The sequence below is a fragment of the Oncorhynchus nerka genome, linkage group LG28 (genome assembly GCF_034236695.1).
Source record: "Oncorhynchus nerka isolate Pitt River linkage group LG28, Oner_Uvic_2.0, whole genome shotgun sequence".
Classification (NCBI taxonomy): domain Eukaryota; kingdom Metazoa; phylum Chordata; class Actinopteri; order Salmoniformes; family Salmonidae; genus Oncorhynchus; species Oncorhynchus nerka.
This window is the reverse complement of record NC_088423.1, coordinates 68,957,096-68,982,177: the sequence shown is the minus strand read 5'-3', so window position 1 is coordinate 68,982,177 and position 25,082 is coordinate 68,957,096.

The window sequence follows — 25,082 nt, the reverse complement described above, 5'->3', positions numbered from 1 at the left end:
CCTCTCCCAGGAAGAGAGGGAGCGGCGGAGATCCCAAGGACTCTGTCTCTACTGTGGTAGAGCGGGCCACTTTATCCACTCCTGCCCGGTAAAAGATTAGGCCCGGTAGTAAGAATGAGGCTACTATCGGGTGGTGTCACCACAGAGAAGACCTCATCATCTACTCTCCTCCCGGTAAGACTAAGATGGGCCAACCACACGCACGACACCCAAGCCTTACTGGACTCAGGAGCCGAGGGTAATTTCATGGACTTCAAGCTCGCTCACAAACTCCAGATTCCTATCACCTCACTCACGCACAAGATATCCGTCAACGCTCTCAATGGTCAAGAACTACCCAACATTTCTCACACCACTGAACCTATCACACTCATCACTTCTGGCAATCACACCGAGACACTATCATTTCTACTCATGGACTCACCCCTTGCACCATTAGTTCTCGGCCACCCTTGGCTCACCCAACACAACCCCAGAGTTGACTGGGGTCATAACTCTATATCCATGTGGAGTAACAAATGTCTTGAGTCCTGTTTAGTGTCTGCTTGTTCGTCTGTGTCTGATTCTGTGTTTCTAGAGGAGGCAGTGGATTTGTCTAACGTGCCCGTTGAATACCTCGACCTGAAGGAGGTGTTCAGTAAGTCCCGTGCTGCTTCTCTTCCTCCGCATCGTCCCTATGACTGTGCAATAGAATTATTGCCAGGTGAGTCTCCGCCTAAAGGCAAGTTATATTCACTCTCTGTTCCTGAGAGGGAGGCTATGGAGAGATACATCTCTGGTTCTCTGGCATCTGGATTCATTCGTCCTTCCTCTTCTCCAGCGGGGCGGGGTTCTTCTTTGTGGAGAAGAAGGACGGATCTCTGCGTCCTTGCATTGATTACCGTGGGTTGAATAACATCACAGTGAAGAATACCTATCCCTTACCGTTGATGTCCTCAGCCTTTGAAAGGTTACAGGGAGCATCCGTGTTCACTAAGTTGGATTTACGTAATGCATATCATTTGGTTCGCATAAGGGGGGACGAATGGAAGACCGCGTTTAACACCCCCAGAGGGCACTTCGAATATTTGGTCATGCCTTTTGGGCTATCCAACTCCCCAGCGGTTTTCCAGGCATTTCGTAAATGACGTGCTGAGAGATATGATTGATCAGTTCATATATGTTTACCTGGATGACATACTGATTTTTTTCTTCTTCTCTCCAGGAACACGTTCAGCACGTCAGACGAGTGCTTCAGAGGTTGTTGGAGAATGGACTTTTTGTCAAGGCGGAGAAATGCATTTTTCATGCACAATCCGTTCCATTCCTAGGTTACATCGTCTCGACTGAAGGTATTCGCATGGATCCTGACAAGGTTAAGGCTGTGGTGGATTGGCCAAGCCCAGATTCCCGTAAGGCCCTACAGAGGTTTCTGGGATTCGCCAATTTCTACCGGCGTTTCGTTCGCAACTTTAGCCAGATAGTCGCTCCTCTTACCGCCTTAACCTCCCCCAGAGTGACGTTCAGGTGGTCCGATACAGCCGAGGCTGCATTCGTCAAACTCAAGAGCCGCTTTGTTTTGGCTCCCATCCTCATAGCTCCCGATCCCTCGCGTCAGTTCGTGGTGGAGGTGGACGCTTCAGAGGTGGGGGTAGGTGCGGTACTTTCCCAACGTTCCTCTTCTGACGACAAGATGCACCCTTGCGCGTTCCTTTCCCATCGGTTATCACCTGCGGAACGCAACTACGACATTGGCAACAGAGAGTTGTTGGCAGTGAAGTTAGCACTGGAGGAGTGGCGCCATTGGTTAGAGGGTTCGGGGTACCTTTTATAGTTTGGACCGATCACAAAAATTTGGAATATATCAGAACCGCCAAGCGACTCAACTCCAGGCAGGCGCGGTGGGCACTCTTTTTCGGACGTTTTGACTTCTCTCTCTCAGACGCCCGGGTTCCAAGAATGTCAAACCCGATTCCCTTTCTCGCATTTTTTACCATTCCGAACGCCCATCCACTCCCGAGTGCATCCTACCCGGGACCCTAGTGGTCTCCACACTCACATGGGAGGTTGAATCGAGGGTCAAAACGGCCTTAGAAGGGGTAACGCTCCGCCCGGTTGCCCGCCTAATCGGTTGTTTGTGCCGGAGGGGTGTCGGTCCGATGTTATTCGGTGGGGGCATTGCTCCAACGTAGCGTGTCATCCAGGAGTCAGTCGCACTAGCTTTTTGGTTAAGCAACGCTTTTGGTGGCCACTGATGGCTCGTGACATTCACAGTTTTGTCTTGGCTTGCTCGGTTTGTGCCACTGGGAAGACTTCTAATCGACCCCCAGATGGGTTACTCCAACCGCTGTCGGTCCCTTCGAGACCCTGGTCCCACATCGCGCTAGATTTTGTTACCGCCCTCCCGCCCTCCCAGGGCAAGACGGTTGTTTTGACCGTGGTGGACCGGTTCTCGAAGGCGGCTCATTTTATTCCCTTGCCTAAATTACCATCTGCCAAGGAGACAGCGGTAACTGTCGTGGATCACGTCTTTCGCTTACATGGTCTGCCGATGGACGTAGTTTCTGACAGGGGGCCCCAATTTGTGTCCAAGTTTTGGCAAGAGTTTTGTAGGTTACTGGGAGCGAGTGTCAGCCTGTCTTCAGGGTTTCATCCCCAGAGCAACGGTCAAGCGGAGAGGGCCAACCAAGATTTGGAGAGAGTGTTGCGATGTTTGGTTTCTAAGAATCCCTCTTCCTGGAGTCAACAACTCTCTATGGTTGAGTACGCTCACAATTCGTTGCCAGTGGCAGCCACGGGTCTCTCTCCGTTTGAGTGTAGTTTAGGTTACCAGCCACCTATCTTTCCCAGTACGGAGTCCGAGGTGTCTGTTCCCTCCGCTCACGCTTTCATCCAGAGGTGCCGTCACGCATGGAGCAGAGCCCGTGAGACTCTTCTCCGGGTGGGGGCGCGCACTAAGGCCGATCGCCACCAGTCGAAGCCTCCGGTATACATCGTTGGCCAAAGAGTGTGGCTTTCTACTAAGAACATTCCACTCCGATCCGTTTCGAACAAGCTTGCCCCCAAATTTATCGGCCCGTTCAAAGTCACCAGGATCATTAGTCCGGTGGCGGTCCGGCTCCAGCTTCCTCCGGCGTATAGGAGAATTCATCCTACCTTTCATGTGTCTAAAATAAAACCTGTGTTTCAGGCACGCATTAACCCGCCGGTCCCGGTTCCCCCGCCGCCACGACTTGTTGATGGGGAACCCACCTTTTCTGTAAATCGTATTTTGGACTCTAGAAGGAGGGGACGCGGATTCCAGTACCTGGTGGACTGGGAGGGTTACGGCCCGGAGGAGAGAAGTTGGGTACCTGCTAGGGACATTCTGGATCACTCCCTTATCGATGATTTCAATCGACAGGTAAATTCGCCTGGGAACGCCAAGAGGCGGGGTATTGTCACGGTTCATGAATCCACTGCCTCCTTTTCTCTCTCTCTCTCTCTCTCTCTCCCGTGTTTGTGTGGGCGTGGTTCCCAATCTCGGCCTGATTGTCTGCACCAGCTGGAATCACTTATCTTCCCTTTATATGTTCTGTAACCAGTGTTTCTTGTTGTCAGATCGTTGTTACTTCCCTGAGGTTGTGTCGTGTGTCCGTGCTCATCTCTCGCCGCCCTTGTGTGGATTATCTGCTGTGCTCCTTCCTACCCATCCGGACACTCTCTCCTGGGTTTCTCAGCACGCTTTCATAGGAGGATGCGCCCTAGTCCCTGGGTCGGATTCCGTCTGAGTACAGTCTGTCTGTCCTGTTGCTGCTGTAACCTGTATTCATTAAACCATCGTTGCTTGCATCTTGCATCCGCCTCTGTATTGTTACAAACTATGTATATCTTGATTAATATTTGTTTAGAGATAATATGCCTCAAGTCATTTTCTCTGTAAAATGCCCTTGTGGAGTTGGTCATAAGACCATTGGATATCAAACAGCAGAAATAAACAAGCTTTGACTTCAATTCAGTTGTGACAACTTAGATTTTTATTTTATTTAGCCAACATCCCACCTGTCACGTTCTGACCTTAGTTCTGTTATTATATCTTTGTTTTAGTATGGTCAGGGAGTGAGTTGGGTGGGTTGTCTATGTTCGTTTTTCTATAATTTGAGATTTCTGTGTTCGGCCTAGTATGGTTCTCAATCAGAGGCAGCTGTCAATCGTTGTCCCTGATTGAGAATCATACTTAGGTAGCCTGGTTTCACTTTTGAGTTGTGAGTGTTTATTTTCCGTGTCAGTGTTTGTGCCACACGGGACTGTTTCGTTTGTGTCGTTTATTCACGTTTATTGTTTTGTATTTCAGTGTTCATTTGATTAAACATTATGGACACTTACCACGCTGCGCATTGGTCCTCCGATCCTTCTCGCTACTCCTCCTCAGAAGAGGAGGATGAGAACCCTTACACCACCAATACATATTTCTGTATTTTATACTGCATCATGGAAAACACAAGGTCAAAAGATAGCTCTGTCTCTTCGGTTAATGACAACAAAAACATAACACACACATCTTTATTTACCTATGTGCACAATGTACACTGAGTGTACAAAACATTAGGAACACCTTCCTAATATTGAGTTGAACATCCTTTTGAAACAGTTGAGCGTGAAAAATCCAGCAGCATTGCAATTCTTGACACATTCAAACCGCTCTGCGTGTGCCTGACACCTACTACCATTCCACGTTCAAAGGCACTTAAATCTTTTGTCTTGCCAATTCACCCTCTGACTGGCACACTTGTCTCAAGACTTAAAAATCCTTCTTTAACCTATCTCCTCCCCTTCATCTACACTGATAAAAGTGGATTTAACAAGTGACATCAATAAGAGATCATAGTTTTCACCTGGTCAATCAATGTCATGGAAAGAGCAGGCGTTCCTAATGTTTTGTACACTCTGTGTATATAGAAATATACAGTAGATTTGTATATAGTTTGTATATATGTTTATCCAACATTCCACTCCTTGTACTCTGTCATTACAAAACATCTTTGAAACATGACAAGTGATAGAATGTACAGAATAGTACCCAGGCTAGGTGTATGAACATTTTTCGGGATACGTATCATCTCGTTTTAACATGTAAATCTTGGTGGGGCAAGCAAAATAAATGTGGGACGCATGCCAGCAAAGCCACTACACAACACTAAATAACACAGTAATTGCACTATAACGGTGACAAATGATGCCCGCAAACTGTTAGAGTCACAACACCTCACCAATGCACAACGGTGCGTTCTCAGCCCTCTCCTGCACTCCCTGTTCACCCATGATTGTGTGGCCATGCATGCCTCCAACTCAATCATCAAGTTTGCATACTACAGTGGCAAGCTTGATTACCAACAACGACAAGACGGCCTACAGGGAGGAGGTGAGGGCCCTCGGAGTGTGGTGTCAGGAAAACAACCTCACACTCAATGTCAACAAAACAAAGGAGATGATCATGGACTTCAGGAAACAGCAGAGGGAGCACCCCCCTATCCACATCGACGGGACAGTAGTGGAGAAAGTGGAAAGTTTTAATTGCCTCGGCGTACACATCACAGACAAACTGAAATGGTCCACCCACACAGACAGCGTGGTGAAGAAGGCACAACAGCGCCTCTTCAAATTTGAAGAAATTTGGCTTGTCACCAAAAACACTCACAAACATTTACAAATGCACAATCGAGAGCATCCTGTCGGGCTGTATCACAGCCTGGTATGGCATCTGCTCCGCCCACAACCGCAAAGCTCTCCAAGGCCCGCACAACGCATCACCGGGGGCAAACTACCTGCCCTCCAAGACACCTACACCACCCGATGTCACAGGAAGGCCAAAAATAACCTCAAGGGCAACAACCACCCGAGCCACTGCCTGTTCACCCCGCTATCATCCAGAAGGCGAGGTCAGTACAGGTGCATCAAAGCTGGGACCGAGAGACTGAAAAATAGCTTCTATCTCAAGGCCATCAGACTGTTAAACAGCCATCACTAACATTGAGTGGCTGCTGTCAACATACTGTCAACAGCCACTTTAATAATAAAAAATTGGATGTAATAAATGTATCACTAGTCACTTTAAACAATGGCACTTTATATAATGTTTACATACCCTACATTACCCATCTTATGTGTACAGTGGGGCAAAAATTTAGTCAGCCACCAATTGTGCAAGTTCTTTCATCATAGGTACACTTCAACTATGACATTTTAGGATTTTTAATGAATTTATCTGCAAATTATGGTGGAAAATAAGTATTTGGTCAATAACAAAAGTTTATCTCAATACTTTGTTATATACCCTTTGTTGGCAATGACAGAGGTCAAACATTTTCTGTAAGTCTTCACAAGGTTTTCACACACTGTTGCTGGTATTTTGGCCCATTCCTCCATGTAGATCTCCTCTAGAGCAATGATGTTTTGGGGCTGTTGCTGGGCAACACGGACTTTCAACTCCCTCCAAAGATTTTCTAATTGGATTCTGTTAGACTGTGGCAGGATGCCCTTGGCACCCACCAGAAGCCCAACATAGTTTACCTTGGTCCTGCACCATTGTCCTTTCATGATGGCCAACTTAGCCCCTGCAGTCCCAAGTTGGGTGAGAACGTGGTCCATGAGAATGTCGTCCACGTAGATTATCGTCCCCCTAGAGGCTGCGTCTGGCATTGCCTTGTGCAGGAAGATGTTGAACTCTGAGGGGGAGTTCACATACCCGAATGGGCAACGATTGAACGTGAAGAGCTTGTTCGAGAAAGAGAAGGACAACTTGTGTTGGTCATGAGGGTAGACTGTCATGGTCCAGAAACCATTCGCCATGTTGATGGTGGAGAAGTACTTGGCGTTTGCCACCTTTGGCCAACGAGTACTTGGCGTTATTCATTGGCCAACGAGACAACGGAACCAGTTTGTTGAGTTGTCTATAGTCAACAGTAAGACGGCATTTACCATTGTGGTTTTAGAACGGGCCACACGGGAGCGCTGTACGTACTGTTACATTCCCTGATTATCCGTTTAGCTAATAAGGAATCGTTAATCTCTTGTACCGCTGCGTATGCTGCGAGCGGGATTTTGTATTGTCTAACAAACGTAGGAGTTAGCCAACATCCCAAAGACAAGGCATGTTGTTTTGGCTGTGCCAAAGACCAAACTTGGTGTATGGTATCAAGTTTAACACCCAATCTTACCAAAATGTCCGCTCCCACATAGACTGTATGTGGGAGGTCCGTGACAACCAGTAGGTAGTGAGATACTTCCTTGGTTCCAATGCGGATCGATAGCGCAACACACCCCTACTGCGATGTCGTCTGGGAAATCTAAATGTTTTCGGCACAAGGGGATGACAGTTAGCTGTTTTCGAAATTGCCTTGAATATTTCCAAACTGATTGTGGATTTTTCTGACCAGGTTGCCAGTCTGGCACCATAGTGCCGTTTAGGCACAGGCCCCCTATCAGAGCAGGGCGGTAAGTGTCGGCTGGTGAGTCACCCATGCCACACAGGAAAACCCCATGTTCGTTGAAGTTCCGAGTTGAACTCACCTTGTCATTTGCCACCAATGGCGGGCTCATGGCCAAGTTCACCGGGTTTGCTTCAGATGCTGACGTCGAACCCACGTCGTTGCACAGTGTATGGCAGGTAGCCTTGGAAGAATGTGGTGAAGTCAACAGAGTTGGCATAGGTGTTTGTGACCAGATCTTTTTTATTTTTATTTAACCTTTATTTAACCAGGCAAGTCAGTTAAGAACAAATTCTTATTTTCAATGACGGCCTAGGAACAGTGGGTTAACTGCCTGTTCAGGGGCAGAACGACAGATTTGTACCTTGTCAGCTCAGGGGTTTAAACGTGCAACCTTCCGGTTACTAGTCCAACACTCTAACCACTAGGCTACCCTGCTGCCCCTTTTGTTTAGAGGTCACATTTTCCAACTTTCTCACCTGGTCTTTCTCATCCTTCATTAAATCAATGAGTTCTGCTGTTTTGTCCTCCAACCTGATCATTGTGTTCATTAACGTCTTGATGCACCCATCCCGTTAGCGGGATCATTTTCGTCAACATCCTCTGAATTGCAGAACGCCAAATTCAAATTAAATTACTCAAATATTTAATTTTCATGAAATCACAAGTGCAATATAGCAAAACACAGCTTAGCTTGTTGTTAATCCACCTGGCGTGTCAGATTTTTAAAAGGCTTTTCGGCGAAAGCATACCAAACGTTTATGTAAGGACATCTCTCTCAGCAGACAAAACATTACAAACAGCTAGCAGCCAAGTAGATTGGTCACGAAAGTCAGAAAAGCAGTAAAATGAATCGCTTACCTTTGATGATTTTCGGATGTTTGCACTCACGAGACTCCCAGGTACACAATAAATGTTGTTTATTACTTTTTGTTCCATAAAGATTATTTTTATATCCAAAATACCTCCATTTGGTTGGCGTGTTATGTTCAGAAATCCACAGGCTCCAGCGGTCACGACTGGGCAGACGAAAATTCCAAATAGTAGCCGTAAATTTCATAGAAACGTGTCAAACGTTTTTTTATAATCAATCCTCAGGTTGTTTTTACAATATATAATCTATAATATTTCAAGTGGACTGTACCTTCTTCAAAAGGAGAGAGAGAGAAAATGTCTGATCCAAGCTGTTGCGCATGCAAAACGCTGCTGGCACCCAGCCATACAATGACGCGATGTGATCTTTCTTGCTCATTTTTCAAAATAAAATCGTGAAACTATGTCTAAAGACTGTTCACAACATGTGGAAGCGATAGGAAAAGGAATCTGGTTGATATCCCTTTAAATGGAGCGAAGGCATGCAATGGATCAGAGAGCTTTCAGGAAAAACAGCACTTCCGGGTGGATTTTCGCCTGCAATATAAGTTCTGTTATACTCACAGACAAATATTTTTGACAGTTTTGGGAACTTTAGAGTGTTTTCTATCCTAATCTGACAATTATATCCATATTCTAGCTTCTGGGCCTGAGAAATAGGCTGTTTCATTTGGGTACGTTTTTCATCCAAACATCAAAATACTGCCCCCTACACTCAACAGGTTTTAATTGATCTTCTTTGGTCTGCAGCTTTTGGAATAGAGCATTATTGCTTTGAGTGGTTTCATTCACAACCGTTTGCAGGGCATCAAGTTGCACGCCCTGGTTTCTAGCTAGCTCATCAGATTCATCTAGTTTTGCGTGGACTTCATCGTATTTAGTTTTGGCTAAAATGAGTTGTTACATTAGAATACGGACTTGGTCAAGAGTTTGTTCGCATTCTTTGTTATAAGTATTAGCCAGATCTTCCAATTTATCTGTTCTCACACACAGTTCCTCTGCAAGCAATAGCTTATATTTTTCTGCTTTCGATGCCAGCTCCCTGGTTCTCTCCACCTGTGCCTTGAACGCCCCAGCTTCCTGCTCGTGCCTCTGCTGGGCACTGAGGTACTGGTGCACTGTCCATTTCTGCTGGTGGGCATAGTTGAGGGCTAAACTGGAGAGAACCTTCACAAGGCCTCCAGGCCTGATGGTCTATTTTGAAGAGAGTCCGTCACAATGTCTGCATTTTTCTCGCTTATGGCATCAAAATCTAACATTTTCAGCCCCTCGGCATAGATAGGATTTGCATTGTTGCTGAGGTCAGCGATCAATCTTTCTGTGGGTGAAGGTCCACTGATTAGATGAAAAATGGGTGGAAACCCATCTGATGGATTGCTCATTGTTATGATGATCAGTTATTTCAATTTACGTAATGTTTGGGTTTTTGAGTTGGAGGCTGCAAACACGATTTAACTCAGTTTGTAAATGTCAGTGAATGATCAAGACTGTCATGTGAGTTGGTTATTACTGAACTTGCCAAAACAGATTTAATTGATTAAATCGATTTTAATGATACATCTAACCTCTATAGGCTATTTGGGAATTGTAACTTGAATTCACCTGAAGAGTTGCTATCTCTAAGTAAACATTGAAAAGTTTAACGATGTCTCATTGGTTAGAACACATTTGTTTGCGTATTATTCCAATAACCAACCTGGAAAGGTAGTGTAGCAATTTAACGTATGTATTCAATTGAATGAGACAATGATATCCAATCAGTTGAGAATGGTTAGATATCGTACAGCCTAACCTGAATAATTTTAAAATAATTACTGGTGATTCTTCACCACCGGAGGTCCCTGTTAACACAAGCTAAAATCGCCAAGGTACCAGTGAAGGTAGAATTTCACAATGCTGTTAAAAGTTCTCCCTAAACACAATTAAGCTGGTAAAACAGATTTATTAATCAATTTGAATGATTTGTCAACCCCGTATAGGCTAAAGGAATTTGCTTTAATTAACCTGAAATAGTTGCTATATCTAAGTTAATGTGGAACAGTTTAACCATGTCTCATTGGTTAGAACACATTAGTTTGTGTATTATTCCAATAACCAAACTGGAACCAGTACTTGAAAGTGTACATGATCGCATGGGACACCAGGGGATAGAACACACACAGAACCTACTTAGACAGAGATGGGTTGGGATGTATGAAGATGTTGACAAAGATGCCACAGCCTAAAATACAGGCACCAATGAAACCCTTCCTAGCTTCACGGCCCCTTGAAGTTATTGCAGTGGATTTCACCATCCTGGATCCTGCGTCTGATGATCGTGAGAATGTGTTAGTGGTAACGGATGATTTCACTTAGTTCACTCAAGTGTTCCCTACTCATGACCAGTAAGGCGATACTACAGCAAATGTCCTTCTCAAGGAGTGGTTCATGAAGTATGGGGTGCCTGAGAGATTGCACTCTGACCGAGGGAGACATTTTGAGAGTGAAGTCATCGCCGAGTTGAGTAAGCTTTATGGAAACCCGCATGACCCTCCATCACCCTGAGGGGAACGCTCAGTGCAAGAGGTTTAATAGAACGCTCCATGATCGTCTGCACGCACTGTCGCCAGAAAAGAAGCGCCTTTGGCCTGAGCAGTTACCAGAGTTGGTGGATGCCTACAATGTGACGCCCCATTCCACCACTGGGTACTCACCGTACTACCTGCTTTTCGTGGTCCATCAACACCTTCCTGTTGATGCTGTGTTAGGTCAAGTGTTGGTGCTCGACAAGAAACATAACTGGTTGGCTGTTCACCAGGAGCGTTTGAACAAGGTACACAAAGTGCAAGAGAGTACACAGAACCAAAAGCATCAGAGAGACTTGAACAAAGTGTACTGTCCAGCCATTGATGTAGGCCAGCTGCTTTACTTACGCCACAGACCTAAGGATAGAAACAAGATTCAGGATGCCTGGGGCCCTACTCTGTACAGAGTGATCGAAGTACAGGGTAGTACACATGCCGTCGAGCCGTTAGAGGCTGGGCCTGTAAAAACCGTTCATAGGGTTATTTCTAAGACCATGTGTGACAGACCATCCTGTCCCTGCTCCTAGGCTAGGGAAGAACAGTGCGCCAGTAACCCCCATCGGCCCTCCTGTTAAGTCTTTGCCAGAGCCCTCTACTCCTGAGTTTGTAGTGTTAGAGGAAATCTCCTATCCTAAGATAACTAGAGAGGAAAACACAGACACTATGGGTAACACTGATAGTGACAGTTATTTTTTCCGGAAGATGAAGATGTTACTGAGGAACAAGATGTTTCTGATCCATGCAAATGATTCATGCAAATGATCCTGTGAATGAACCAGAGATTGAAGTGCCTATTCCTGCTCCGCGCAGAAGTACCACACTCAAACCCATATAATGTTCCTAAATCAGCTTGTAATAATGCAGTTTCATTCAGTCCTGATGTGTTGTCCCAGGTTTTAACCAGTCTGGGTACTGTATTCTTCAGAGAAGCTGTGAGAGAAGTTAGGAAATTGTGCTAAGTCACCGAAGAGGTTGACTTTGTAGCAGGGGAGAATGTAGCCATGTGGTAAAAGCGCATATCTGTATTCCTTTATATCCACTATCCCTTTAAGAAATCCATAACTAAGGTCTGCAACTGGTTATGGGATTGCGCAGTGTGTAAGAGTGAGAGCCAGCAATTACACTGGAGAGCTGTTGAAATCCATTGTGGGTCTAACATTACTTTAGATGGGTAAATACCACTTTTTTCTTAATCTTGTACAGGAATATATCATATTTTGCATCATCTGCAGTGTATAAGAGTTTGTTTTGGAATATTTATGCCAGATTTATGCCTTATTGAAGAGAGAAGGAATTATAGAAAGAAAACAAAGTGAGAAAACAACAGAACAAAACTGACATTATTTTTCTTGTACCCTGAAATATGTAACAATTAATTATTTTTATTTTCTATTTATGTTAGCCTGTTGATACTTTCAGATTGACATGAGGATGAGCTTTCCAAACCACATTGTGAAGTTGATGATAACATTATTTGAAGCGTGAGTGATTATCAGAATTACATTCTATTTTGTGTAAAGCTTTAGGGTGTTGTATGTTGTTTCATTTATTAATTGTAATTTATCTGTTGATATGACATTTCCTCCAGTGCTATATGGGTGAGATGATGATCTACTGTTCCATGTGGGGTTAGGGTATCACGTGGACAGTGTGTTTAAAGTAGAGCCACTACCGTTTATGCATTTTATATTGTACTTATTGTTCTCAAGTTGTTTCTATGGACTTTACTAACAGATTTATTTCACTTGATTGTGATTCAGACCGGACTTTACTTTATGGTGACTTCATCTTGTGGTGATTTCCCTTCTACGTTATCCTATTTTAAATGTAATCTTCAACAGAGTAAACAATCCCAAATTAGTTTGTGTCCTGTGCTGTGTTTACTTTTTCCAGGCTTGTTACGAATCCCTTTTGGCCCGACAGTCTAGGGGGGGATGGTAATGAGACCCGTAACATAACTCATGCAAATTATTATTGTGACAAAGTAAAAGTGTGAACGAAATAACCACGACAACAGAAATCTACCGTCAAACTCCAGGTTTATTTATAAACACACGGTAATGGGGGGAGCAGGAAAAGGGGCTGAGCTGGACCCAAGGAAAGAAACAATAAGCATTCAAAAACACCCCTAAGCTAGACTAGCCTACTTTAACAACAGCTAACTAACTAACCAAAAATACAGTGGGTGGTCCGCCCAGTTCTAACTAGTGTATTTAACAAAGTTCACCTACGGGTAGTGTATGCCCATGGGCGACTTGTCTTGGTTTCCCCCTTTTCCCACAAACAAACAAACACCATAACCAAAAACAATACTCACAGGTGATGACAAAGTGCTATGGAGGTGCTCAAACAAAAGAGAGGTTAAGACACAAAGCGAGAGTGAAACACAGAGACCTACAGACATGGCATTTACAGAGAGATTGAGCTAGAGATTGAGCTAGAGATTGAGCTCTAGAACAAACAAATGATGGGGTTTTTAAACCATGGGGAAGGAACTGTGATAGGGTAGGAAATAGGAGGAGGTGTGTCTTCTGATTGATGATTGATTGTTGACTGATTGGGGAGTGATGGTTTTCACCTGTGAGGGGAGAAGGAGAGAAAAGAAACACACACACAGGATACACACACACACAGGATAACTGTATCCGTAACAAGGCTACATGACGATGCATAGATATTAAACAGTGAGTATCAGCGGTGTAAAAACAAAGGGGGAGGGTCAATGTAAATGTCCATTTGATTAATTGTTCAGCAGTCTTATAGCTTGAGGATAGAAGCTGTTAACCTCTTGCCTCTAGTTGGGACGCTTGCGTCCCAACTAGAGCTCTGGAAATGCAAATGTGCTACGCTAAATGCTAATAGTATTAGTTAAAACTCAAAAGTTCATTAAAATACACATGCAGGGTATCAAATTAAAGCTACACGCGTTGTGAATCCAGGCAACAAGTCAGATTTTTAAAATGCTTTTCGGCGACAGCATGAGAAGCTATTATCTGATAGCATGCACCAATACACTACAACAGAAAAGCACAGCAGGGGACGTAAACAAAATAATTAGCATTTCGGCGTTACACAAACCGCACAATAAAATAGAAAACAGTCATTACCTTTCACCATCTTCTTTGTTGGCACTCCTAGATGTCCCATAAACACTATTGGGTCTTTATTTCGATTAAATCGGGCCATATAAAGCCAAGATATCGTTATATGTAGACTGTGTGATAAACGAAAAAAACAGCGATTTCACAACGTAACGTCATTTTTTTAAAATTCAAAAAGTAGACGATAAACTTTCACAAAACACTTCGAAATACGTTTGTAATGCTACTTTAGGTATTAGTAAACGTTAATAAGCGATAAAAATCATCCGTAGGCGATGTAAATATCATTAGCTGTCGTCTTGGAAAAAATTTCAGGAGAGAGCTCTTCCGGAATGATCTGGGCGGAGACCGGAGGTAAGTCGTGCCCCTCTTTCGGTTCAACCAAGAATCAAAGAGGATTCAATTCACAAGACTCTAGACAACATGGGGATGCTGTGGGAGTTGAATGCTCGGTCTTATCTAATTCGGCTCACTGTTAACAATTGCTTGAAGTGGCGCAAGGATATTTATTTCCATTTTCTGTGATCAGGTTTTCCTGCGCTTTCCGATGTAACGCACGTTATGTAATAGCCACAGTCGTGATTTAACCAGTTTTAAAAACGTCCGAGGGTTTCCTATCCACACATTCTAACCATATGAACGTACTATATTCCTGGCATGAGTAGCAGGGCGCTGAAATGTTGCGTGATTTTTAAAAAAATGTTCAAAAAAGTAGAGGGTAGGAGCAACAGGTTAAGGAGCCTTTTGGACCTAGACTTGGTGATCTGGTACCGCTTGCCATGTGGTAGCAGAGAGAACGGTCTATGACCTGGGTGACTGGAGTCTTTGACAATTTTTTGGTCCTTCCTCTGACACCGCCTAGTATGTAGGTCCTGGATGGCAGGAAGCTTGGCCCCAGTGATATATTGGGACGTATGCACTACCCTCTGTAGCGCCTTACAGTCGAATGCCAAGCAGTTGCCATACCAGGTGGGGATGCAAACGGTCAGGATGCTCTCGATGGTGCAGCTGTACAACTTCTTGAGGATATGAGGACCCATGCCAAATCTTTTCAGTCTCCTGAGGGGGAAAAGGTGTTGTTCCCTCTTCACGACTGTCTTGATGTGTTTGGACCGTGATAGTTGGTTGATGATGTGGACACCAAGGAACTTGAAACTCTTTCATTGAAGAGGAGATCCAGCAGCCTGTAACGTTTGTGAAAAGGAAAATGGTAGACTAAGGGGTAGTGAATTGAATTTCCTTTACTGTTCCACAGTGCCTTTTCTCTAATCGGCATATCTAAACGTGAGTACATTACCTTGAAAACTACTGTCAGGCATCTTGGACATAGTCTCAGAGCTAGGTCAGGGGTGACCTCATTGAAGAGGAGATCCAGCAGCCTGTAGTGTTTGTGAAAAGGAAAATGGTAGACTAAGGGGTAGTGAATTTAATTTCCTTTACTCTTCCAGAGGGCCTTTTCTGGAGAGGTTTTAAATGTAGTCTACAGGAAATATGCGCATTAAAATCCCATGTTTATTTTTGGAATGTTTGTGTTTCTGAATGGTGATCAAACACTATAAAATATGCCGATTATTTACATGCATTACGCAGCATTCCCATATTATACACTACTATTCTATGTTAACTACTTACGGGGTGACCAACACTTGCTGCTGGGACTGTCAGTGGAAACTCAAGTGTTGGGACTTGTCATGTCCTTGGCTATGCCAGATTAAGTGATATGACATGCTATTCTATAAAATCATTTCTCTGTAATTAATATGACCTGATTAAGTTAATCAGGTAAATGTAATTAACTTGAAAGTCAGGGCACAACGAAATAATGTTTATAGAGCTGTTATCTTCTGAATAAACTCTTAAAGACCTAGTAATCTTTTACATCAATAGCAGTCAATATTTAATTGTGACTTTATTCAGTCTCATCTGAAAGTTGTAAATTCTTGGTCTTCACGAACCCTGGCTAACAAGTTGAATCAGCAATACACAATTTGGCTTAATTATTTATTTACTAAATACCTAAATAATCACACAGAATTACATCTTCACAGAATGGATCATACATTGATTACAAATTATGTCATAAAGAAAACGTCCCTGGTGGACGGAGCCGACATGACGGCTGGTTACACAAAGGAAAGGGGGTTGGGTTTGAATGAAAGAGCGGGAAGACTGAGGAACAAAAAGGTTTTGTGTCCCTATCGGGCCGTAGGCAGCTATGCTATCGTAAATACAGTATCTTATGCATTCTAAATAACCGCCCATTTGAAAAAGGAGAATGCAATAAATAATTACTCTTGAGCTGCACTTCGGTAGATTGTTCGTAGATGGGCGGCCGGATGGTCCAGCATGGATCTCTGGTCCTCTGAAGACTGTCTAGTGGTGAACTGGAGTGTGGTGGAATGTATACTCTGTCCGTCCTCTCATAGCCCACATTTAGCGGGGGGGTAGCACTTCTTTAGTGAATAAGAGTTCAAAGTTCATACCAAGTTGCCATAATTTAAGCTCATGCTATATTCTGGCTGGTATAGTCGAAATTCATCCTTCCAGCGTGTAGGTCGTCACCTTCACACTGAAATTCGAGGCCAATTGCATTAGGTTCTTGCTGATGTTGGCTTAGTTCTGTAGGTGGTCTTTGTCCTTTCAACGTGGGGACTGCCAGTCCTTGGAACAGGAAGTTACATTTACATCAACAGGTTTATTTAGTGGTGAAAGAAGGGCGTGTTTCATAGTTTATACAACCCATGTCTGTTCACTTGGGCGGGCCTCTGAGTGAGCAGAGTTTCTCTATGATAAACCGTTCTCTCATTTAGGAGCTAAAATGACATTTCATCTTTTCACAAATAGTTTCATATTTAAAAATGTATATTGTACAACAATTCCATGTGATTCTGATAACTAGAATGTGTAGACTTTCCAAGATACAGTTTATGTCATCCTATCATCAGTAATCATGTCTCAGACGCCAACTGAACTGACATCATATTCATTAAGTCCCAACGCATATTTTCAACTGGTTGGATTACCGAAATATGGTTCCGTTTCCCATCTTTTGATGTCACCAGACTCTCTCTCAATGTTAACAAAGGGATTTTCAATAGTCACAACGGTAGAGTAGAGAGAGGAAAAGGGGGAAAGGTATTTATGGGGGTCATAAACCTCCCCCTCAGGCCAACGTCATGACAGACTGCACCAGGCTTCAGTATCAGACGCTTGGCGTACCCCATCCTTTTTTGCAGCAGGTTCAATGCACTCATCTGCAAAATTTCTGATCAACTTGGGTGCATCCTGAGCTTGGCAAATGAATGTAACCCACGTTTCCCTTATTAAGTCTTCATTTCTGGGGAAGATAAAGAAATGTAAATAGCTTTTTGCTGAATCAGAAGATGTGGTGGCAACTTACAGGTAATGCACGGTACACATTCAAATGAGGGATGAGGATGACGTATAAACAAAGCATAAGATTGGACACATTGATAATAAGTAGCTAGGCTCACTTCATCCTAGCTGAGGCAAATCGGATCCGAGTAATTCAGCCTCAAGTCAGTTTCTTTACTTTGACTCTGTAAGGTTGAAAAGTCTAATTCAAGAGATAACATGCTGTTCATACAAGTACAAATTCAATTGTAGTATATTTTGTAGCATATAAAACACAAGTTCTGAAGCTAGTTTGTTCTTTACATATCTAGCCTCTCAATTTCCATCCTCATATAAAGAGACACGAGAAACAAACATAGCTACATGAAAGTCATTTTTTTATTTAACAAGGCAAGTCAGTTAAGAACAAATTCTTATTTACAATGATGGCCTACTGGGGAACAGTGGGTTAACTGCCATGTTCAGGGGCAGAGCGACAGATTTGTACCTTGTCAGCTCTGTAATTCAATCCAGCAACCTTTCAGTTACTGGCCACTAGGCTACTTGTCGCCCCAGGGGAAGGTGAGAATGGTGTATTCATTGTTATTGCCTCTGGACTAAATTTTCAATTAACAGTGAAATGGAAATTGATACCCTATCAAATTCAATAAACTTTGGGCTAGATTACTCCTTAAGTGTTCCTTTGACTGTTATTAATGGGCTTATCCAGATCTCTTAATCAGAACAGCATTACATATGTTGATTGTGCTGCAAGGAAAAGAGCTGGAGCTTAACATTATTTCACAACACACTGATCTGTCCACACAAAACAACAAAGATGTTTTTGAAGGTTAAAAATGTTTTTTTACCTAGTCTTTTGTCACCTTGCAATGCCTTTGTCAGTGATCAAACCACAATGTCAATTTAAAGAATGTACTGTGTCATGAAGTGGCCCTTTCAGGGTGTAGATTGTGGATTCCCTCCCCTCTCTCACTCTCCTGAAGCCAGGTTTTGTTATCTCAGGTCATAAATTCCTGGCAGAGACTCTCTCCCCCTGGTCATGCAGAAAGAAAGGGAGAGAGCGCAGAGAGAGAACAAAGGACTTCACTTGGCCAAACTCCTAAATCCCCAAACTGGGAGACAACAATATATCTACTTTTGAGAATGTGGGAAGGGTCCGTGGACACTTAAGGGACAGTTATGACGAGTGTGTTTCATTTGGTGATTTCATAAAGGACAAGAAACACACATACCTGTATAACCTGTATAACCTAAGTGTACATTTCCCAACTGTCAGATTTACATCTAAATATGGTGAAACGTATGTGATTAAACATGAAACAATTTGTGAAAAGATGTAATGTCATGTTAACCTACTAAATGAGAGTATGGATTTTCATATAAAGATTAAATAGTCAGTGGCCATACCCACGTGAGCATAGGCATTACGTCGGCGTCATGGACTGCCCTTTTCTACTGAAACTGTCACGCCCTGATCTTAGAGATCCTTTTTATGTCTCTATTTTGGTTTGGTCAGGGCGTGAGTTGGGGTGGTCATTCTATGTTTTGTGTCCAGAAACGGACCAAGCAGCGTGGTAAGGAGGAATGGACGTGAGAGGACATCCTAAATGGCAAAGGATCCTGGACATGGGAGGAGATTCTGGAGGGGAGGGATCGCCTGCCCTGGGAGCAGGTAGAAGCAGAGAGGAAGACGGAGCGGCAACAGTATGAGGGAACACGGCTGGCAAGGAAGCCCGAGAGGCAGCCCCCCCCAAAATGTTTTGGGGGGCACACGGGGAGTGTGGCTGAGCCAGGTTGGAGACCTGAGCCAACTCCCCGTGCTTACCGTGGCAAGCATGTGACTGGTCAGGCCCCGTGCTATGGGGTGATGCGCACTGTGTCGAGGCTGAGCATTCACAGGCCGGTGTGCTTGGTGCCAGCATCCCGCATTTGCCGGGTGGAAGCGGGCATCCAGCCAGAATGGGTTTGACCGCCTGTGCGCCTTCACGGCCCAGTGTATCCGGTGCCTCGGCCAAGGAAGAGGCCTCCTGTATGTCTCCCCAGCCTGGTGAGTCCTGTGCCTGCTCCCAGAACCAGGCCTCCTGTGTGTCTCCCTAGCTTGGTGAGTCCTGTGCCTGCGTCCAGTCTGGAGCTTCTAGCGACGCCCTCCAGTCCGGAGCTTCCAGCGACGCCCTCCAGTCCGGAGCTTCCAGCGACGCCCTCCAGTCCGGAGCTTCCAGCGACGCCCTCGAGTCCGGAGCCTCCAGTGTCGCCCTCCAGTCCGTGAGCCTCCAGTGTCTCCCTCCAGTCCGGAGCCTCCAGTGTCGCCCTCCAACGAGAGTGCCCAGTCCGGGGCCCGCAACGAGGGTGCCCAGTCCGGGACACGCAGCGAGGGTGCCCAGTCCAGGGCCCGCAACGAGGGTGCCCAGTCCAGGGCCCGCAATGAGGGTCCCAGTCCGGGGTCGGCGGCAAGGGTCCCCGCTCTAGAGGCGCCACCTAAGTGGGCCAAGCCAGAGGTGGAGCGGGGTCTACGTCCCGCACCAGAGCCGCCACCACGGATAGATGCCCACTCAGACCCTCCCATATAGGTTTAGGTTTTGCGGCTGGAGTCCGCACCTTTGTGGGGGGGGGGGGGGGTACTGTCACGCTTTGGTCAGGGTGTGAGTTGGGGTGGGCAGGGTGTGAGTTGGGGTGGGCATTCTATGTTTTGTGTTTCTATGATTATCTATTTCTAGGTTTTGGCCGGGTATGGTTCTCAATCAGGGGCAGCTGTCTATCGTTGTCTCTGATTGGGAACCACTTAGTTACCCTTTTTCCCACCTGTGTTTGTGGAAGTTAACTTTGTTTGATGGCACATAGCCTTAAGCTTCACGGTTTGTTTCTGTATTGTTTATTTTTTTGTTTGGCGACATCTACTATTAAAAGTATGTACGCTCACCACGCTGCACTTTGGTCCTCTTTTTCCAACGGCCGTTACAGAAATGCATGAAACCCACTCCTGATGAAATTCACACCACCTCAAACAAACCACTGTGTAAGCTAAGGTTGCAAATGGTTGAATTTCTAATACCAAAACATGCCGGGTGACGCTGGTGTGTTAAACTACAACTCTACCAAAGGACAAGACTATACCACGTGGAGCATTGGTTACATGGCTGGAAATGGTTAAACTCGGAGGCTATCGATTCCTACAGAATAAGAGCAAATCTTGAACACGAATTACTAGTCTGCAGCTAGAAATTACGTAAACCTAGGACGAGAATACAGACAATCGCCGAAGCAACTCTTCTATGAGAATATTTCTGAATGGTACTCTGAAGTATCCAACACCTACAACCATAAAAGACTTTGTGACTTCAATGAAAGTTAACCAGAGACTCTGATGAACCCTACAGGGCGATCGAGGATTCCAAGAGAGAAGACAACGACATACGGGCATATATATAAATACATTGCAATTATTCTCGAATGAGCGGCCGTTCATGTGCAAAGGATTAGCATTTCAATGAATATAATTATACACTGTGTGTAATGAATCCATTTGTCTTTCCCGCTCTTTCTTGGTCCCTCCCCTTTCCCTTTGTCTGCCAAGCTGTCATATTGGCTTAGCCCACTAGGGACTTTTCTATCATTGTTAGTAACCAATATCTACTGTTTGTTTATTATATATTTCTGTGATTATTTAGTTAGTTAGTAAATAAATAATTAAGTCAATTTGTATATTGCTGATTCATAATTTATGCTAGGGTTCATGCAGATAACCAAGAATTTTACGATGTTCAGATCAGACTGATAGAAGGTGAAGAATAATTAATGATTTACTGCTATTGATATAAAAGATCTTCAGATCTTTAAGAGTGGATTCAGGAGATAGCCGCTCTATATAAACTAATGATTCCGTGGTGCCCCGGATTCCTAATGAGTCTGTTATTGCCTGATTAATTTAATAAAATAATTAAACGTTAGGTAATCGATTTGAAAATAGCATGTCATCTCATTTAATCATACTAGAGACACAATATAATGGTGAGGAATCTGTAATAGAATGAGGTATTCTGATTAAATTAAGTATATATATTAATTGTGCAAACAGATTACTGTTCAAACAGACTGCGTTAGATACGAATAGAGCCGTGTGGTGTGTGTTGCTCATTTAGTTGTCCCGGTGTCGCGTATAAGATGATGTCAGAGTTTCTTATGAGTTGTTAAATTCCAGATTTAGTCCGTTATGCCAAACGGTACTAATTCTGTCGGTCAATGTTCATTTCTAGAGCAAGGGCATCGATCCAGTAATGTTATAAATTTGAGGATAGATCTGTTCGGTGACAAAGCCAAAGTGTTATCTGTCTGCTTATAGCGTTGAGCCAGCATGGGTAGGACAAAGGCATATCTGTTTTTATGTACAGCGCTAGAAAAGAGTATGCTGAATGGGTTAATGTGAGACGTCACTAGTAAACCCTCTTTCCATGTTGTATGGAATCCTTTGTGCTGTGGGAACAGTATAATAATAGCTATCTGGCACGAGATGCTACAGCTAACAAAGGAATATAGCAGCCATTTTGTTTTCCTGTGTCACTGCTAAACTCTTCCGTCTTGGGCCATTGTTCCTCCATTGTTCAGAGTTCAGCTTTGTGCGATCAGTGACCTAAAGTGGTGAACCGCAAGTAATATATTTAAAAAATATATTATATTTGAAAGCAAAACGTGTGCTCATATGGTGTAACTACGGACAAATTTATGATAATCCTGCCAATCTCAATTGACTGGGTAATTGTCTCATTCAATGGAATAAGTTAAATTGTCGAACATACCTTTTCAAGTTCTTCCAATTAAATGAGATATTTAAACTTTCCAATATCGACCTAGATGAAACAACTTCTTAGGTTAATTAAAGTTTAAATTCCCAGATAGCCTATCCAGTTATGATTAATCATTATCATTGACTAATCAATTCAATTTGCTTTTGCAAATTCATTCACATCCAACTCCCACAATACTGGTACAGCACTACTGGTTAATTAACGCCCATAAATAGATTAAAATCATCTTTGCAGCATCCAACCTATTCCAAAACCAAACTTTGGAAAAATAGGATAATTATTTCTTTCTCTCCTCTCACATATTCTAATAATGTGCAAGCTATCAGAAGGAGTGGTTCCCACTCCCCAGCTAATTAGTGAAACCTCACCCATAAAATAATTGATCTCTGACCTCAGCAGCGATACCAACCCTAATTATGCCATTAGCGGAAAAACAGTAGTAATTGTGAGGCCTTGTAATTTAGCCCTGATGTCTTGTCATCCAAGATTGGCATCGGTCCAATACCACAGTGCATAACAAGGTGTAGAGAACCGGGAAACTGATGACAAACACAGACAAGGGAAAAATTCTGCTAGCTATGGAACTGCGTTTGAAAACTGAACAATTAAATGTTATTGCAAAAACCTATGACGACGAACAAGCACAAACTCTTAAACAAAATCGTCTTCGACAGGAACAAATCGCCTTCTACAGGAACAACTCAATTTAGCCCAAACCAAATACGATGATATCCACGCAAAACTAGATCACAAACAGGAGCGTTCAACTTGATAACTTGCAGTTTTGTTCAACGTTACTCAAAGTAACACTGTTCTACTCCAAATGCTGCAGACGAAAGACATTCTTTTTAATCAACACAATGACTAAGTTGGATGACAAATCAGCAGAACTCATTGAAGTCGCTGACCAAATGAATTATGAGAGCTCATGTGATGAAGATGGAAATATTGATTTCTAAGCAAAGGGAGGAAATCTCATCACTGAATCTCTGGCTCCATACACAAGACCTCTATCTGCAAACAAAGACAGATAAGTTTGAGACTGAAAGGAGCAAATGCGACACTCACATGTCCAAAATCGGTACTCTAAGCACTCAAGTGGACTCTGCAATGCAGCAGAATACCACCCTTATGTACAATCTGGTGGAATTCCAGAACAGTCATGCGCTATAGCGTGACTACCCAACCAAGCAACTGGAGTACGGTACTCAAAGGAGTGAGACGATAGGTTTCAGACTTTGCCTCTCTCATGTGTCCCTCAGTCTTCTCCTCCTGGCCATTCGGCACTGAGTAATATGGCGGCACTGAGTAATATGGCGCCTCTTCGCCAACAAAGCCAAAGCTTGGCTTCTCCTCTTGGTCTTTTGGCCCCAATTTCCCCACAGGATGAAGCCAACCCTCTCCGCCCGCTTGGTGTGGAACACCTTGACAAATTCAATAATTTTCCCACCTTTGACCCCTTTCCAGGACAGCCAAACGATACTGAACGTTCCTAGCTGACATAGAGGACTCATTGGTTGGCTACCCGAACGCTACGGGTTCTGACAGCGTTTACCTGTTGAAGTGAACGTCGAATAGACACGTGACGAGGTTCATTCATCTACAACAGCAACACGTTCTTAACGACTACACTAAACTTGCCACAGCTTTGAAATTAGAAGTCCGTGGTTCTGCGACTCACAAACACGATAGCTCACTGGCTAACACTGTCAAACAAGCTCGGAATGACCACCCACAAGCTTACAATCATAAACTTTGTTCAGCTTACTTTGCCTTCTCACTGAAACAGGAATGGAAGAGCTGTTACCATTCAAACAAATGTTTCTGTCAAACATGTATCCCACCTTCATTACCTACTTGTCCGGAGCTCTGGCAGCTCCGTACAGGCGGGAGACTCTGGCAGCGCTGGACAGGCGGGAGCACCTGGAGGGAGGAGACTGAGAGACAGCCTGGTGTGTGGGGCTGCCACCGGAGGCCTGGTGAGTAGTGGAGGCACCGGATACACAGGGCCGTGGAGGCGCACTGGCGGTCTCGAGTGCAGAGCTGGCCCCACCCGTTCTGGCTGGATGCCAGCTTCCCCAGGCAAATGCGGGACGCTGGCACCGAGCATACCGGCCTGTGAATACTTCGCCTCAGTACCGTGCGCATCACCCCATAGCACGGGGCCTGACCAGTCCCATGCTCGCCACGATAAGCATGGGGGGTTGGCTCAGGTCTGCTTCCTGACTCTGCCACACTCCCTGTGTGCCTCCCCAAATTGGGGGGGGCTGCCTCTCGGAACCATACCAGGCCAAACACAGAAATAGCAGATCATAGAAAAACTAACATAGACAACCCACCTAACTCACGTCCTGACCATACTACAACAAAGACATAACAAAATAACTATGGTCAGAACGTGACAGTACCCAAATCTGAACCTATAGGGTAGGGTCTGGGTGGGTGTCCGTCCGCGGTGGCAGCTCTGGCGCGGGACATGGACCCCACTCCACCATAGTCCTTGTCCGCCTCTTAGCCCGCGTCCGTGGCCTCTTTAGAGCTTTAGACTCTGGCAGCTCAGGACAGACGGGTGACTTTGGCAGCTCAGGACAGACCGGCGACTCTGGCAGCTCAGGACAGACGGGCAACTCTGGCAGCTCAGGACAGACGGGCGACTCTGGCAGCTCAGGACTGGAGGGAGACTGGCAGATCCGGACTGGAGGGAGACTCTGGCAGATCCGGACTGGAGGGAGACTCTGGCAGATCCGGACTGGAGGGAGACTCTGGCAGATCCGGACTGGAGGGAGACTCTGGCAGATCCGGACTGGAGGGAGACTCTGGCAGCGCTGGACAGGCGGGAGTACCTGTAGGAAGGAGACGGAGAGACAGCCTGGTGCGGGTGGCTGCCACCGGAGGGCTGGTGCGTGGAGACCGGACCGTGAAGGC